Source organism: Gigantopelta aegis, chromosome 3 (assembly GCF_016097555.1).
Source record: "Gigantopelta aegis isolate Gae_Host chromosome 3, Gae_host_genome, whole genome shotgun sequence".
Taxonomy (NCBI): Eukaryota; Metazoa; Mollusca; class Gastropoda; order Neomphalida; family Peltospiridae; genus Gigantopelta; species Gigantopelta aegis.
Genome location: NC_054701.1, coordinates 76,011,958 through 76,029,797, shown reverse-complemented (window position 1 = coordinate 76,029,797; position 17,840 = coordinate 76,011,958). Strand labels below are relative to the sequence as shown.

The window sequence follows — 17,840 nt, the reverse complement described above, 5'->3', positions numbered from 1 at the left end:
GTTATTTTGTAACAGACATTACCAGGGTGATAGTACGTCTGACATTACACATTTATGTTATGGTACGAAATGACTTTCAGTCATAGTACGAAATGACTTTGGTACAAAATTACTTTCTGCAATGGTACGAAATGACTAGGGTATGAAGCGATCAAATTAGGTACGAAATGACCAGGGTACGAATTGACTAGCAAGCCAAAATACATGACATTGTGGTGGATGGATGTGGGATTCATTTCTCACCTCTAGAACGCTGTGTTTAGCTCAATGATAATGTTCCGCAAACTATAATATCTTGGTTTGTGTTGCATCAATTAATTCATTAATTGGGGAGGCTGGGTACGCTTTATTTATTGCATTCATTTAAAGCCGCACACCCTAGTTCCATCCAGCGAAAATAAATTATAATTTGGTTAATCTACAAACCTCTAACATACTTAGATCACGTTTTTATCAAATGGAGTGAAAAAGCAGGTTTTATATCGATAAATACCATGGGAATCCCCATGTCCCAATTGCTTGAAAAAAATTTGAAAGTTAGTGTTCTGATGTCACCGGTAGAAGCACAACAATGCCTACGTCACGACAAATTTCACAGACTTGGGGTGCGTTCGTTTCACCTCTCCTGGACTTGTTCCAACTGTTCTGTCCTGGTTGTATCCCCTCTCCAGATATCGTAAGACTTAGCAAAATTATTGGTTATAAGGGTTTGTAACGTTTTGTATTGAGACACTTACTTGTCTGACCTTTATTGTTACTGAAAATGTTCACGAACTGTGAAGAAAAATCTCACAAATGAACAACAACAAATCGGATGTTGATTGCGCGAACCGTGCACGAGAAAACAAATCGAACCAAAATGATAACGGTCACGTGATATACCAACGTCTGTGACATTAAAAATAGATTGGACCTCGCTTGCTTAACGGTTTTTTTCTCGACAACACGTTTTGTGAAAAAATGCAAAAAATGCATTTCGTGGTTTTACAAACATCAGGATTACCAAAAAGCACTTCAGGTGAATGGAAATGTGTATTCTAAATAATAAAATGTAAGTAAAGTGCAATTTTATTTGTGAAAAATGGGGTTTAATAGCGAAAAACAACGCCGTTATGGTTAACAAATAAACGCAACTAGGGTGTGTCCCTTTAATGTCGTCTGTGTAGTCTCTTGTTGCAATATGTTCTGTATTGCCCACCTGTTGCGAGGATGATATAATACATCTGTAAGGTAAGATCTTTACCTGCTGTCGTTCTTCGGTTTTGTTGTTAACGGCTATCATCCTGGCAGGCGGCACTCCCTTCCCAACATGATCCAACCTTCGTGGTACCAGCTGGGCACGAGTTCGAGTTACAACAGGACATACCCCGATACGAAGGACTGCATACTGTGGAATGACAAGAATGGTCTTTAAATGAATGAACGAATGTTTACCGACATGCCAATCTAATTAAAATTAACTCCACTATTACATGTGGATCTAATAGCAGCCCGTTGGAGCACATGACCAGTTGACCTTTCATTCGACCAATCAAAACCTTACTTGCAAAATCATGCCAGTGATTTGAAAAGAATTTGAAAACATTCGGGATTATGCGGAGGGTATGATTCGGGTGAATTACGAACTATGCCGGAAACTAATTGCAATATAAAATTTTATATAAAATTCGTTTCAAGACGAAAAAAAACCCCGTGATGGTATAGCAATCAAATCTGTTTATACTAGTATACAATCCAAAGTTTATTACAGCACTTTTCTCCCTCTTTTTTCAATGTTGAAATACACCAACAAGTTCGCCTCCTGCATAAATAGTCTCGCCCGATATTTTTAGAATTTGTATGCTCCCGAATAACGCTATAAAAGGCGAAGTGTAATTGGTTGATATTTAAATTGTTATTTATAGATAAAATGTCACCTGGATATGGCAGTCCATGCAATGCTGTTAGATCTACTGGCTAGACCCAGTAGAGCTAATTTTAATCAGATTGACCGACTCACCAGCACAAAATAAATACATCGGTTATTGGGTGTCAGACTAAGGTAAATTAACAAATATAAATAAAACAGGTGAGTAAATTTAAGAATTTAAATCAAAATTCTACGAAATAAAATATCATATATTTCCTCGTTTGCTTAAGACAATTGCACTATGTTTAAACTCACCCCCCCCCCCCCCCCCCCAGCAGAATATCCGGAAAATGGAGAGATGTGTTGCAGATTTGAGACAGACGCTTTTTGTTTTTAAACTTTATTACCCCAGATCACTGGCAATGTCAAGGTTGGGGTGCCTTGAGACATCGTCTTACAAATATACAATAATAATAAAATTGTAACTTATTTCATAGACATAGACATACACACATACATATACACGTACACATATACATACATATATGATACATATGGTAGTTACATTCATTTCATTTGTCGTCTATATTGCACAAGCATATCCATATTTGGTGGGGGTTTTTTTAATGATCTGAGGGTTAAAATGGATAGATAAAACGAGCATAGAGGGGAGAAAAGAAAGGATAGAAAGGAAAGGTTTGTCTATCAACACCCAAATGTTTTTGGGTTGTTTGTGTTTTTAATAACTGCTTTAAGTGGGTGTCTAATGTAGTAAGAACATCACTTGGTATCCTAGAAATATGAATGAAGTATGGTAAAAATAGGCGAGGTTCAAACAGAAGTATGGAAAACAGTTGTTGTTTTGGGGTTTTTTTTTAAAATTATTGTTTATTTTTTTCCAAACAAGTTACAAAGTTGTTGGGTTTTTTGTGTATTGGTTTTTTTTTTCCCGTTATATTTTTAAAGCAAAGACTATAAAGAAAGAAAAGGTTACCAGCCTTATAAAAAGAAATATTTAGGATTTTATGTAGGCCAATCAGCACTAAAATGGTTAAGCCACTTTCCCCAACGTTCGTCGAATTTTTGATACTCACAATTTTTAAAATAAATGTATCTTTCTATTTGAAATTTGTTTTGCAATTTGTTTTTTATAACATTAAAATTAAGACTGTTGTTTAGAATTTTCATACTATAAATGTGATGTTTTATATTGATTATTAACCAGTTAATTACTTGGTTTATATCACTGTTTATCATACCAAACATAACTGTATGCTTATTCAGAGAAATTCAAATATCCATTCCTCCAATGCATTCCATATATATTTTATTTTATCGGAATCATAAAACAAGTGTTGTAAGGTTTCAGGGACATTTTTACAAAAACTACACTTATTTGAATCTACATAGTGTATCATCTGTAAGAAACAATTTGTAGCTAAAATCCGATGGAGCAATCGATACTGAAACCATAACAGGGTTGTATCTTTTACACATTTAAAGGGTAGAGCATAAATCTTTTCCCACATACAACAATCATATGTTAAACCCTTAGATGCATATTTTGTTTGTGACTTTGGTATAACATATTTATTATTTAAAATATTGTACAAATCTTTACTTCTCGTATTTTCATTTAGCATAATTTTCATTTTCAATGGTAATATGGGTATTTTTGTAGGGGTGAATGTTGTATTGCTAATGTTTTGTAATGAGTGTAAGAAAGATTTTACAGCATTCACTAGCGATGCGTAATTTTAAAAGTTTGTCTTTAGGTCGTATCTTCCTTTAAAAGTAACATAATCAAAAATGTTTCCTTCATCATCAAGTAAATCATTTATGAACAAAATCCCTTTGTTTATATAATTAATATACACGCTTAATGAAAACAGTTATATTTGTTCAAGTATAATTTAAGAAGTTGCGCGACTACGCAAATTGATTACTTGTTAAACGTTTTGGCGGCCCCATTAATCTATACAAAATAGTTGACAAAGCGTATATGAGAATAGGATAAGCGTATATGAGAATTCATAACCGTACAAGACAGGGGAATCAAGCTGTGAGAACTGGATAAGCGCGTGTAAGGAACAAAACTTGAACCATAACGGTATGCAACAAAACTGGATGATATGTTCTAAATGTTTTCAACTTTTAAATGTTTGGGGAAACACATTTTCAAAATAATCAAATGAGGGTATTAGAAAACTTGCAAAGGCTACTCTAGAAATAATCTAGGTTTAGTATCGTAAACCAGCATACTGAAAACACCGAAAGGATCCCGATCTGCCGCGGTTCAATCAGCTGTCGTTGAAAAAAAACCTAAACAAACCTGCCATTCCTTTTATACTTCTAGGATGTGTTTACCATAGTCATTTGTAGTTACACCTATAGGTTACACACCACCATTAATTACTCCAAGCAGTTCAATATAATTTCTATGTCAGAATATATTGTGAAAAATACAACACTGTCGAGAGGGTCATGTGACTACTAATTTTAGGGAGTGCTCTCGACTGACAAGTACCGTGTAAAAAATCAACATAGGTCGACCACGAAATTTTCAATTAATGGACCCTATGCCTGACCACCGCCTCGTGTTGATGTTATACAAGTGACACCATACAACTTGCATAGTTGTTATCAGTACTTCATATATCAAGTTACTTCAAACCAATGGGATATTTAAATACTACAGAGGTCAACCTACGTGTAATCATCAAAGAAAGATTTCAAAAAGCATATCAGAATTTTAAAGTATATTTTTTATGAGGAACTATTTCCTAAACCGGACTACACTAAGCTGCGACAAATGGTTGTCCGTCCCATATTCCTACAAAAATATATTTGTTTGTAAATAATTTCAGTTTGGTTTCACATAAGAAGAAAACAAAATGTTTTGGAAATAACAACCCCATCTAGAAATCAAGAGGCTCGGATATAAATAGCATATAGTAAATTCCATAGTATGAAAAAGGCCTTCCCTGTAGTTAATTAACGACAAAGGAGAAAAAATGCAGATTTTTAATTATTCTTATTGACAATCTTTTTTTAAAACCAGAAATAACAAAAATGATATACAAAGAAACCAGCACCAAACAAAGAACATAAGAATATATTTACCAGCATTGACGAGTGGTGCAACTGAAACCAGAAGACACAATATCAGCACGAACTTCAACATGGCGGCAGTTGTTTGGTTTCTTCTGGAAAACGTAGTGATCAGTTTGTTCAAATCTGTGATGGTGATTGTTGCAGGTTCTTATTTATATACAGAGGTTGGTAATTAATGTATTAAGAATGCAACTCACTTCACTGAATCTGTAAACAGAAACAACGCTTGAATTGTTTTAATGGCCTGATGAAATTGCCAATTAACTAAAATAATGAAACCAAGTAAAATACCCTACTGTGTACTGATTGTCAGCAGAATCGCCAGCTGTTTGGTTTATAAAGGCCACCCACGGGAGGTAATTATAACTAATTATGGCTTCTAAAACAGGTAAAGGGACCATCTCGAGTTCGCTGCCATTCTAACGGCTCCTTTTTAAAATGGCATTGAAAGATATTTTTCTGTTTGCAATATCTCTTTTGGTGTCGTTAAACAAAACAACATTTTTAAGGTGATTGTCGGGCACTTGTTTTAACGTATGAGATGGCCCATGTAAGACAGAACCACTGGGTGGGTGATCATGTGACGCTACGTTACAATACAGGTCAGCGACCTTAAAATTCTGCTGTCCGAAGTTTGCCGAAGCTTAGTTGAATGTGGGTGCTGTTGGGTTCCTTTCTGTGTTGTGTGTGTGTATCAGTGATTAATATGTTGATTTTTTTTTTTTAAATCAAGGAACTCGAAAATTATCGCTGTAAAGGTATTTGACGGCAATCATAGGATTATTGTGGTATTAGAGGGGGAATCGTTGACAACTCTTTGGTGGGCAGCGATTGCAAAGAAAGTACATAGCTTGGTCTCCGACTGTAATGAGAGCGTACAAACTTCCAAATGTTCGTCTAGCTGTCTTACAGTCAGAGTACTCGGACTACTATATGGGCAGAGATAAGTGGTGTTAAGAAAAAATATCTTTCCCTAGGGAAAGAAAAAAAAAACCCATGTCTTCCCCTAGATACGTTTTGATTTCGTAATCTGTGCTTCACGGTAGGCTTTGACGTCACAACTGTTAAGCAACAACCGTATTATGCTAAGCGCACACCGGCCCGACAAGACGGTCTTGTCGGCGATAACGTCAACTCGAAAAAAATATCGGCGCTAGTTGACGGAACGTTTTTTCAGCGCACACCAAGCCGACGCGATTGTCGAAGCTCAATAAAATTGGGGTGGAAATACTTCAAAATGACGTAATTTGCGAGAAAGCTGCTTCTGCTTCATATTTCACTTCTTGCTATGCTAGTGGTATGGAGAAGCCATCGTCGACAACAGTCGAAAAGGAACGTCTGGGTGCGCCCACGCATTTTAATGAGGGAAGAAGGAGCATAAATATTATAAGACTCTAATACCTTTGTTAAAACACCATGAGATCCCAGCGTATACTAACATTTTTAGAATGCCCCCTCACATTTTTGAATGCTTAGCAAATTCTATCTCCCCGAAACTACAGAGAAGCTATTAGGAATTGAACCAGGCTCCCATCATGACTGATGTCACATGATAAGATGGCGTGCAGTGATTGGTGAGCATAGCGCCGACGATCGCGTCGGACTGAAATGCAGCGCAGACCATAAATACAGCCGACAATTGAGTCTTTTTTTCCAGCGCACATCGAACCAACTGTCCAACGCCCGATTCAATGTTTTAATCGGCCCCAAACAAGTGATTAGTGACAACAATTTAGTCGGCTGCTAGCGTACACCAACCCGACAAGACGATCGAGTTGCCGGTGTGCGCTTAGCATCAAGTGTAAGAATAGTTTCCATGGTGACAGCAGTCAACAACTAACTAACGTCACCAGCGATACGTACGTCAACTTGCAAACTAATTTTCAATAACAGTTTCGTTTGAAAGTCTTCCATAAAATGATAAAGCCTATTAAAGGTTGATAATGGGTAATAAATAAAATACCCAACTCGCTACTCGGCAATACCGTTTATCGTGCACCTGTGAAGTGATAATATCCCTTTGGCGAGGGAAGGACACCGTCAATTCACAAGTGCAAGATAAATGGCATTGCCGAGTTAGTCTAAAGGCAGAATCCAAAAAGTTGCTTAGAAAAGGCAGTGTTTTAGCCAGAATTTTTTTTTTTTTTTTATGTTCTTGAAGGGACATTCCTGAGTTAGCTGCAATTTTTAAGATGTTATCGACTAACAGACTTTTTAACGATTGTAATTACATATCAAATATATTTTTCTGCACAATATATTAGTGGCTGTATATTAAACGTGTTCCTGAGCGTTCTAATATTTGTACTAGGTTAAATATTTCTAAAATATATTTTTTCGTACGAAATTATTTGAAGACAAAATCCAGTTTGGGCTTCTTACAAATATTAAGACGACCAGAAACACATTACATATACAGACAATGATATTTTAAACAAGAAAATATATTTAATATGTAAGTTTACTCGTAGAAATATTTTATTAGAAGGAAACATCTTACAATGGAGCAAACTCAGGAATGTCCCTTTAATGCCAACATGGCTGGGTACCCAACAAAATATAACATCGTTATTGGCAATTGATAAAAAAGACACACTTTCGTATCACCATCCCAACTAAGGGATGCTCCAATTTCATGTACTGTAGAGCTTGGAGACACGAAAGTGAGTCTGTAAAAATAAATATTTCGATGCACATGAATTCTTAATCTGTTCCAGGGCTTTAATGATTACCCAAATTTCAGCAGTAAAGATTGATGCTGAATCGGACAATCTCATGGAAATTATTGCGTCTGGTGGAAAAACTAGCAGAAGCCACACAATTCCCATCCCGTGATTGGTCTGTGTAAACAGGAATGTAATCACTGTACCTCTCTTGGATTTTCATGAAATGTTGTTTATAAATAACTGCATCTGTGCGATCTTTCTTTAGATGCACAAGATGATTCGGGAAAGTTCTGCAGTGAGTTTCCCGATCTTAAGGCTTAATACTCTAAGTTCTTCAAAAGTAGGCCATTCTGCGTTTTGTTACTAACAACCAAGGATCGTGACACATGCATTTGCAAGCTGCATGATAGTGCATTTTTCAAGTGCAGTAAGTTATATCAGATGGGTGTCTTAAGCAGTCCAAACACTGAACGATTGATTGAAAGTATAACTTGCGACATACGCAACAAAGAGTGCATGCTACGTAGGTGCGGAACTTGCAAATCAAAGAGGATTCCAACCACTCCATTTGAAGCTGGTGCACATGTGAAATGGTTTGAATGGAAATCTAAATTATGTGAATACAACACGGTTGACAGTCATGGAAACAAAGAAGCAATCCACGTTCATATAACGGTCAAGGAGGAGTTGCAAGGTACCATTACCCAGCCACTGCAGGACCTAGAACTGAACCAAAAGCTATGCCGTTGTCACGGGGATTCTATAATACCCGTAACTGAATAAAACACGATGTCCAATATCTCTCCTAACTGTATATCTATTAGATCTCGCTGTAACGGGCGGTTATACCCTAATGTGGCTCATCTAGGTATGATCAGAGATACGATCTTATATAAAGTATATATTATTATAGCACGTTTAGTTCACTAGAAAACACAACAAAAACACAATACACTTTGGAATCTGTATTAACCTACGCTGACAAATGTACTGCCGCAGTAGTTAATTAATAACAACAATAATAACAACCCAGAACTGATCACTTAATTAGTTAATCTCTAGGTGTCTAGTTTACACAATATGCTAATCACTTCACCGTGACACAACACCCACACGTGTGATAATTAAGAAACGCTAACACACACACACGTGTGATAATGGAGAAACGCTTCCAGGGGAACTCAATTAATAAAGGAATTACAACACTATTCCTAACTGGTTAATTTTTAATTAACCCTACTACTCGTCAGTAACGTGTGATAAATTGAGAAACGCTGCCAGGGGAACTTAATTAATAAAGGAATTACAACACTATTCCTAACTGGTTAATTTTTAATTAACCCTACTACTCGTTCAGTAACCTTTAACACAGAATTAATACTGGTACCTATCACAATAAAGACAATAACCTACAGTTTACCTAGGTCTTCTAGGATGACTGGCTAAGCTTTATATTACCAAATACTCGTATACATAGAACAAAAAGTCTACGATTTACTTCGTCAGATGACCGAAGACACTGTCTAAAGAATATTGGTATAATACAGTATTAAAATATTTAAAAGTCACATCAATCACATCAAGGTTATACAACAGAGCAGAAATAATATATTTACCAAAGTCCGGACGGACAACGTTCCCCCGGGATACCTTCCTATGGTTCTCCTAGATATCTCTAAACCCTAGCTATTTATTCAAAACTCTCAGAGACAGCGAATATTGCCTGGGGGTACAACGCGGTACCTCACCTATCATCTGATATTCCACCTCTCACAGAGTCGGTATATTTTCCTCTGATCGTCAGACTGGCTGTCGCCATCGTCGCCAAATCACGGTTGTAAAAACCGCACTCGCGGAGGTCTTACGTAACTACTCGCGACATGGCCTCCGCACCTGGCTGGGTGTGTATTAGAAAGTACAGCTCGAGGACCGTCGCGCAGAAGTATTACGTAACAAGTTGCCCACCCGGGCTAAGTGCAATGAAACTGCACACGGCCCTCTAACACAATTAATATCGCCACATGCGAAAACAAAATTAAGAGCATGTTCCGTCACAGCCGTCATGTTTTCAGCATATGCCACCAATATCGCCAGCTTAAAAAGCAACTAGATAATTTGACCTCTAACGAGGCGGTGATCCATATTGACTTTACTGAAAATTATACTTTTTCATATTCAAAAGAAATACAGAGTATGCACTTTGGTGCATTGCAATCAGGTTTCACTTCAAACAGGAGGAATATATACTCAGAAGTTAAACTCGTCCATACAGTCTAGAAGAACCAGGATTTGGCTCTGGTGGACATATCATTTAATAAAGGCGGAATAGCTGTAATAGTCAAGTCCTGTACTAACGAACCGACTTGTGTACAAAGTGAAACTCGCAAAGGAGGCAATAACGCAACCGCGGGTTACGAGTAGTTTAACATGAAGAATGGCTACCATGCAATCTATGACTGGAGCTCTACCAACAAGGCCAGGTGTCCTCCTGGATGAACTTGAGAAAAAAACCCTCTTTTCCTCTTTATTGGGAATCTCAGAAAAACTCGTAGCATCCATCCAAAGGTGGATCTGCTCCTCGACTTTTGATGAAGTGAACGATCAAACGGATTCCAGTGACGACTTCTTGGAGATCCATATCAATGACTCCTCATTAACACCACAGACAACAACTCTGTCAATAACACCTCAAAATACCCCTCCGGCTCCAAAACGGATGAAGGTACATGTAGCATCAGACGTTAATACACCTGGAAAGAAGCAGCATACCATCAACATAAGTTTTGTAAGTCAACAAAGGGAATTCTAGAGAACGGGTGCATGTCACTAATCCCAGCATATCGGCAAACTGGGCAGAATGTGACCAACTTACAGTAAGGCAGGGTGAACTCTAATCGGAATGGCCTCCCAGGGAATGGAAGGTAATGAGCCCAGTTACACTGGGAGTTTGCAGCTATGTATTTTGAACAGAGTCGCCCCTACGGCATTACTGATGACAGGCGAGACCTGCTGGATAAATACAATTTCCTAGCCCTACCTGGAACAGAATCCCCTCAGCATTCGGACACTCGTGATAAAAACATTCTAGTGTACAAATACACATTATTCGTGGATATTGCTCTGGGCAAGCAAATGGGACATACAGCCACTTCATTCATCGAGATGATAAAGAAAGCATCCACTAGCAGGCAGGCATACTTCGGTTGACAGCCTTTTGGAGCAAGTAGCTAGCGTTCCCATGCGACTGCAAGCCTAATTTCCATTGTTACAAGTATGTAGTGCATATCTGTTTCTGGCTTGATGGTTTTATGTTCTTGAACTGTGGTATACTGATCATAATCGTACCGTACTAAGATAAATTTCTGTTATGTCCAAACAGGAATCTGTGTTGTTCTGTGAACCAGGGAGCTATGTTAGTACTATTTATAAATTCTGTTCAGTTACATTTGGAAGTTTTAATTCTCTGATGCCACTAATGGACTGTACTTTCGAGGAATCTGCGATTTATTTTCTTGGATAAGAGTGTTTGTGTGGGTGGGCCATCTATCTATCTATCTCTCTTGTGTGTGCGTGTACATTTGTTAAATTACTGTAATTCGGTCTATTCATTGCTACTTTCAGTGTATTTGATATATCACTGTTACTATATTTTTGAGTTTATCCTTAACTACGTTCAGTGTATTTGATACCTCACTGTCACTGCATTTATTTATTTATTCACCGTTACTTCCTGTTTAATTTGATACGTCACTTTCACTGTAATTTTAAAGGGACATTCCCGAGTTTGCTGCATTGTAAGATGTTTCAGACTAGTAAAATATTTCTACGATTAAACTTACATATTAAAGGGACATTCCTGTAAGATGTTTCCGACTAATAAAATATTTCTACGATTAAACTTACATATTAAATATATTTTCTTACTTAGAATATCGGTGCCTGTATATTCAATGTGTTTCTGGTCGTCTTAATATTTCTAAGGAGCCCAAACTGGATTTTGTCTTCAAATAATTTCGTACGTACGAAAAAACAATATTTTAGGAAATAAAAGGAAATTTAACCTAGTACAAATATTATAACGATCAGAAACACGTTTAATATATAGCCACTAATATTTTATACAGAAAAATATATTTGATATATAATTAAAATCGTTAAAAAGACTCTGTTAGTCGACAACATATTAAAAGTTGCAGCAAACTCAGGAATGTCCCTTTAAATATATTTTTTTGTTTAGAATATCAGTGTCTGTATATTCATTGTGTTTCTAGTCGTCTTAAATTTTGTAAGAAGCCCAAACTGGATTTTGTCTTCAAATAATTTCGTAGGTACGAAAAAATAGTGTTTTAGAAATAAAATGAAATTTAATCTAGTACAAATATTAGAACGATCAGAAACACGTTTAATATACAGCCACTAATATTTTATGCCAAAAAATATATTTGATATGTAATTACAGTCGTCCAAAAGTCTCTGTTAGTCGATAACATCTTAAATATTGCAGCAAACTCAGGAATATCCCTTTAAGTTTATTCATGGCTACTTCCAGTGTATTTAGTACGTGACTGAACTGTATTTTTAGGTTTATTCGCGGCTACGTTCAGTCTATTTGTTATGTCACTGTCACTTTATTTTTGAATGAATGAATGTTTAACGACACCCCAGCACAAAAATATACATAGGCCATTGGGTGTCACAAATGGTAAGTATATAAAAATAGTATGTATATATATTTATGTAAAACCACAGTGTAAGGAGCTGTGGGTGAAAAGTATAATACAATACATAAAATCAAGGTAAATATATTTTAAAACTTTGTATACAAGTCAAAGTGTTTTAATACCTTTACAATTAATTCTGGGTGGAATTTAAAAGATTCCAAAACATTTCTATTGCCAAATATATCATTTCTCGTCGGCCTGAGATGATCACACTCCACCGAAATGTGGCGCACAGTCGGTGTACACTGACAATGTTCACACTGAGGAGGAGGGTCCTTCTTTAAAATAAATGAATGCGTCAGATGTGTATGGCCGATGCGGGCACGGCACAAAACTACTACATCCTTCCTGCATCGCCTGTAGGATGACTGCCACTCTCCCAGGACTGCCTTGACAGAATGAACCTTGTTCGCAACGGCACCGTCCCAATCGACTTGCCAAGTCGAAAAGATATATTGGTTAATATGAAATTTAAAATCACTGTAGGGGAGACACCGACATGGATACCGGGCAATTATTCATGGTTACTTTTAGTCCATTTCATGTAGAATTCACCGTAGACAACTTCTCTCTGTTGACATCGGAGAATTGGAACCACTCGTACAGCGTCTTTCTCAACACGAACAGAACATACTACAAGTATCATGAAATACCATGAACCGGTCTATTTACATATGATATGACTTGTCACAAACATAGAGATGATGATAATGAGATCAATGGTGAAACCGTAGTATTTCCCTTTTCGGTATTGAACTACTTGACAGGACCATGCTCCACGTTTGCTGTCAGTTGATTATTTGATTTATTGTATATATGTATGTATGTATGTATGTATCTATTTGTGTATGAGGGGCGGGATCTAGCTCAGTTGGTAGAGCGCTCGCTTTGAGATGCTTCGGTCGAAGTTTGGTGGACCCAATTCTCTGATTGTGCTTTTTTTGTTCGTCCCAACCAGTGCCCCACAACTGGTATACTAAAGGTCGTGGTATGTACTGTCCCATCTATGGGAAAGTGCATATGAAAGATCCATTGCTACTAATGGAAAAATGTAGTGGGTTTCCTCTGACTACATGTCACAGTGTCCAAATGTTTCACAACCAATAGCCGATTATTAAAGGGACATTCCTGAGTTTGCTGCATTGTAAGATGTTTCCGACTAATAAAATATTTCTACGATTAAACTTACATAATAAATATATTTTCTTGTTTAGAATATCAATATCTGTATATTCAATGTGTTTCTGGTCGTCTTAATATTTGTAAGAGGCCCAAACTGGAGTCTGTCTTCAAATAATTTCGTACGTACGAAAAAAACATATTTTAGGAAATAAAATGAAATTTAACCTAGTACAAATATTAGAACGATCAGAAACACGCTTAATATACAGCCACTAATATGTTATACAGAAAAATATATTTGATATGTAATTACAATCGTGAAAATCTTTAAAATTGCAGCAAACTCGGGAATGTCCCTTTAATAAATCGATGTGTTTGAGTGGTGTCGTTAAACAAAACAAAAACTTTCAACTATCTATGTATGAGTGTAAAAATGTGATTTGTATTATATTAATTACCCTTGTGTTTATTTGTTTTTAAGATTCAAAGTTTATTGTACATTATTCTTGTATATAATCATCAGTCTTTCTTTTGCAGAAGCAGTAAAGACATCCTCAAAGTCAGCATTCATGGACAATGATATACTGACTGAAATAGGTGACGTCTTAAGGAACACTCCAAACCAGCCTGGTGGTTGAAACTACAAGAAGGACAGTTTTGTCAGGGAATTTGATTTGCAAGGGATCTTCAATGGGCTAATTTTAGAAAAGGGTTTTTCGGTATATATTGTTCTAAATAAACATGTATATTATTGTAAGTCATTTGCTATTTTTACTTTTTGGTTCACACGAAAGATTTGAACTTTGTCAAAATCCATTGGTGTTTAGCACAATCTTAAGAAAAAATATTTTCAAAGTCTGTAAAGAGGTACCAATTTGAATTTTATTTTAGAGATAAGCTATAGGGTCAGGACCTTTATTTAAAAACTATATTTTTTTTTAGTATTTTGCAGTTTGAATTGTATCAAAATCCCTATGTAGATTTCTACCTCTATTATTGTTGATGTATGCAACATTAATTGAGGATTTATTGTTTTAAGTAAAGCATAAAACAGTGGACTTAGAAAAATGTATATAAAGCTTTTCAGCTAGTGGAAATGCTGCCCAGTTTTTTAACCTACAGGTATTAACGATATTGGGATGAAAGGAATGATCTGTAAAGATATACAAACATTTAATGAATTTATTATTTCAACAATTTAAAAAAAAAAAAAATTAAATTATTATTTCAACAAATTTTAAATAAAAATGTTCCCTATAGGTGGAATGTTGAATAAATTTCTAAATATATATTATTTAAACCATATAATATGTCTTGTACAAAACAAACATGTTCAGGCTAAAGCTAGTAGGGGTATTGCTTGCCAAATTTTAGATACATTTACTGCTTAAAGGGACACACCGTTACGCCGTTGTTTTTCGCTATTAAACCCATTTTTTTCACAAATAAAATTGCACTTTCCATGTGACGGAACATGCTCTTAATTTCTCTTCGCCTGTGGTGATATTAATTGTTTTAGAGGGCCGTGTGCAGTCCCAATATGCACTTAAGCCCAGGTGGGCACTTTGTTACGTAATACCTCTGCGCGACGGTGGTCGAGCTGTGCCTAATACACACCCAGACGAAGTGCAGAGGCCATGTGGCCAGTAGTTATGTAATACCTCCGCTAGTTCGGTACGATCGGGATATTGCTGGCGAACTAGGCGACGACCAGTCTAGGCTTCTAAGAAAGATATGCCGTCTTGGTCGCGGTGGGAAATATCACTTGATAAGGGGAGGACCGCGATGTGCCCCAGGCGATATTCGGGTTTTATAATAAATAGCTAGGGTTTTAGAGATATCAGGCAGAAACAAAAGGAAGGCTCCCAGGGAACGTTAGTCCGTCCGGACTGGTAAATATTATTTCTGCTCTGTTGTATAACCTTGATGTGATTGATGTGACTTTAAATATTTTAATACTGTATTATACCAATATTATTTAGACGGTGTTTCCGGTAATCTGACGAAGTAAACTGTAGGATTCATTGTTCTAATATTATTAAATTTTAGCCAATCATCCTACAGGACCTAGGTAAACTGTAGGTTATTGTCTTTATGGTGATATGTACCAGTATTAATTCTCTATTACAAGGTTACTGAATGAGTAGTTACAGGTTAATTAAAAATTAACCAGTTAGGAATAGAGTTGTAATTCCTTTATTAATTAAGTTCCCCTGGAAGCGTTTCTCAATTATCACACGTGTGGATGTTGTGTCACGGTGAAGTGATTAGAATATTGTGTAAACTAGACACCTAGAGATGAACTAATTAAGTGATCAGTTCTGGGTTGTTATTATTAATTAACTACTGCGGCAGTAAATTTGTCAGCGTAGTATTAATACAGATTCCAAAGTGTATTGTGTTTTGTTGTGTTTTCTAGTGAACTAAACGTGCTATATTACATATACTTTATATAAGATCTTATCTCTGATCATACCTAGAGACGAGCCACGCGGGTAACTGCCCGTTACAGAGAGATCTAATAGATATACAGTTAGGAGAAATATTTGGATAATCGTGTTTTATTCAGTTACGGGTATTATAGGATCCCCGTGACAGCAGTGAAAATTGGGGCGCTCGTCACGGGATCTGAAACGGGACATGCATATTTAAAAAAATATTGTTTGTAAATGGGGGCTTTATAAATTATTTTTACAAATTAACTAGATGTAGCAACGTTGTTCACTAGAAAAAATTAATAATAAGTGCGTCATATCTAAACATGGATAAGAATTTGCTGGATAGGCCTACGCTCAGTGTAGTGGAGATTAAGCGAGCACGTAAGCTCGAATTAGTTGAAATCGCCGGTGAGCGAGAAATTGATTTAACATCAGCTAAAACCTTAGGAGATATAAGGACAATTATTATGCAGGAAGTTTTTGGTGATAGGCCTGTTATGGAAGACAGTGAGATTGTTCCAGAGATAGAGATAAATGAGTTAAGTGTGGAACAACAATTAGCTTTTAAAAAGCTTGAGTACGAAAGAGAAGAACGTGCATTAGATAGAGAGAGAGAAAGAGAAGAGAGGGATAGAGAGAAGGAAGAGATAGATAAAGAGAAGAGAGGGATAGAGAGAGAGAAAGAGAAGAAAGGGATAGAGAATTCCAGTTAGAAAAATTAAAAGTGGAACATCAGTTATAGTTGAATACTGAAGAAGTTAGACGTGAGGCAGGAAATGGGTTTAACATGTCGGAGGCTTATAGATCAGTGCCTGTATTTGACGACCAGGAGGTAGATATGTTCTTCCAACTTTTTGAACGGGCAGCTAACTTGGCCGCAGTCTAAGTGGACATTGTTAGCCGTGTCTAAGTTTAAGGGGAAGGCTAGCGTAGCTTATAATTCAACGAGTGATGAGCGAGCAAGTCAGTACGACCTAGTTAAGGCAGCAGTGTTGAGGGTTTATGAATTACGACCTGAGGATTATCGGTTACGGTATAGCGAGTTGAGAAAAACGCACGGTCAGTCTTATAGTGAGTTTGTGGCTAAGAAGGCAGGGATGTTTGATAAATGGGTGGTTTCTCACCAGGTAGAGTCATATACCGAGTTACGTGAGATGTTGATCTTACAGGACATTAAAAATGGATTACCAGTTAGCTTACGTATTCATTTAGAGGGTCGTGATGTCACAAAGATAGAGGAGGCAGCCATAGTGGCAGATGATTACGTGTTAATACACAAAGCTCAGGCAGTACAGGGTAGCTCTTTACAACAGGGTGATAAGAAGAAATTTCAGCCAGGTTTTTCCCGGGAAAGTAACTATCGGGGAGAGTCATCTAGTTGGTCAGCTAGTCAGGCAAGGAATGCACCTGGTGGGCAAAGTAAGGATAAGCCTGCATTATCAGCCAATGCACGAACCTTTCGTCCACATTGCAGTTACTGTAAAAAGGATAACCATCTTATCGGGGACTGTTTTAAAAGGAAACGCGATAATGCGCAAGTGGTCGGTTTAGTGGGGTCTGCTCCGTTAGCGAGAGAGTTAATGATTAGTCCCATGGCAGAGAAAGTATACCCGTATTTGTCCACTGGTATGGTTTGTGATGTGAAACAAGAATTGAGTTCTAACGCAATATCAATCTATCGAGATACAGCGTGTAATCAGTCGCTCATAACGTCAGAGTGTTTAGCCGGTATAGAGAATTCAGATACAGGACGTAGTTTGGCTTTAACCTCAGTTACTGGAGAAAATATGGTTCTCCGGTTACATAACGTTTTCTTGTGTTCGAAGTTTGTGACGGGACCAGTCATTATGGGTGTTGTGAAGGACTTCCCTGTTGAAAACATAGGAGTTTTGTCAGGTAATGATTTGACTAGTCAATGTTGTCAGCCGCA

General features: G+C 36.9%; 2 long non-coding RNA genes across 3 annotated transcripts in view; one reads left to right on the top strand and one right to left on the bottom strand.

The window, feature by feature from the left end:
- Window positions 1–14,170, top strand: part of LOC121392655 — a 35,208-nt gene extending 21,038 nt beyond the window's left edge. The window contains exon 3 of the long non-coding RNA XR_005960527.1: window positions 14,010–14,170. This is a non-coding gene — a long non-coding RNA (uncharacterized LOC121392655). The remainder of the gene's footprint in view (window positions 1–14,009) is intronic.
- The window catches only part of LOC121392644, a 31,309-nt gene that overhangs the window by 1,706 nt on the left and 11,763 nt on the right, over window positions 1–17,840 (bottom strand). Inside the window, exons 1-2 of one of the 2 annotated variants that reach the window (XR_005960525.1) lie at window positions 4,973–5,186; window positions 1,244–1,387 (exon numbers count right to left, since the gene is read on the bottom strand). This is a non-coding gene — a long non-coding RNA (uncharacterized LOC121392644). Of the gene's footprint in view, window positions 1–1,243; window positions 1,388–4,972; window positions 5,187–17,840 lie in introns of those variants that run through there. The other variant, XR_005960526.1, reaches the window with a different exon arrangement.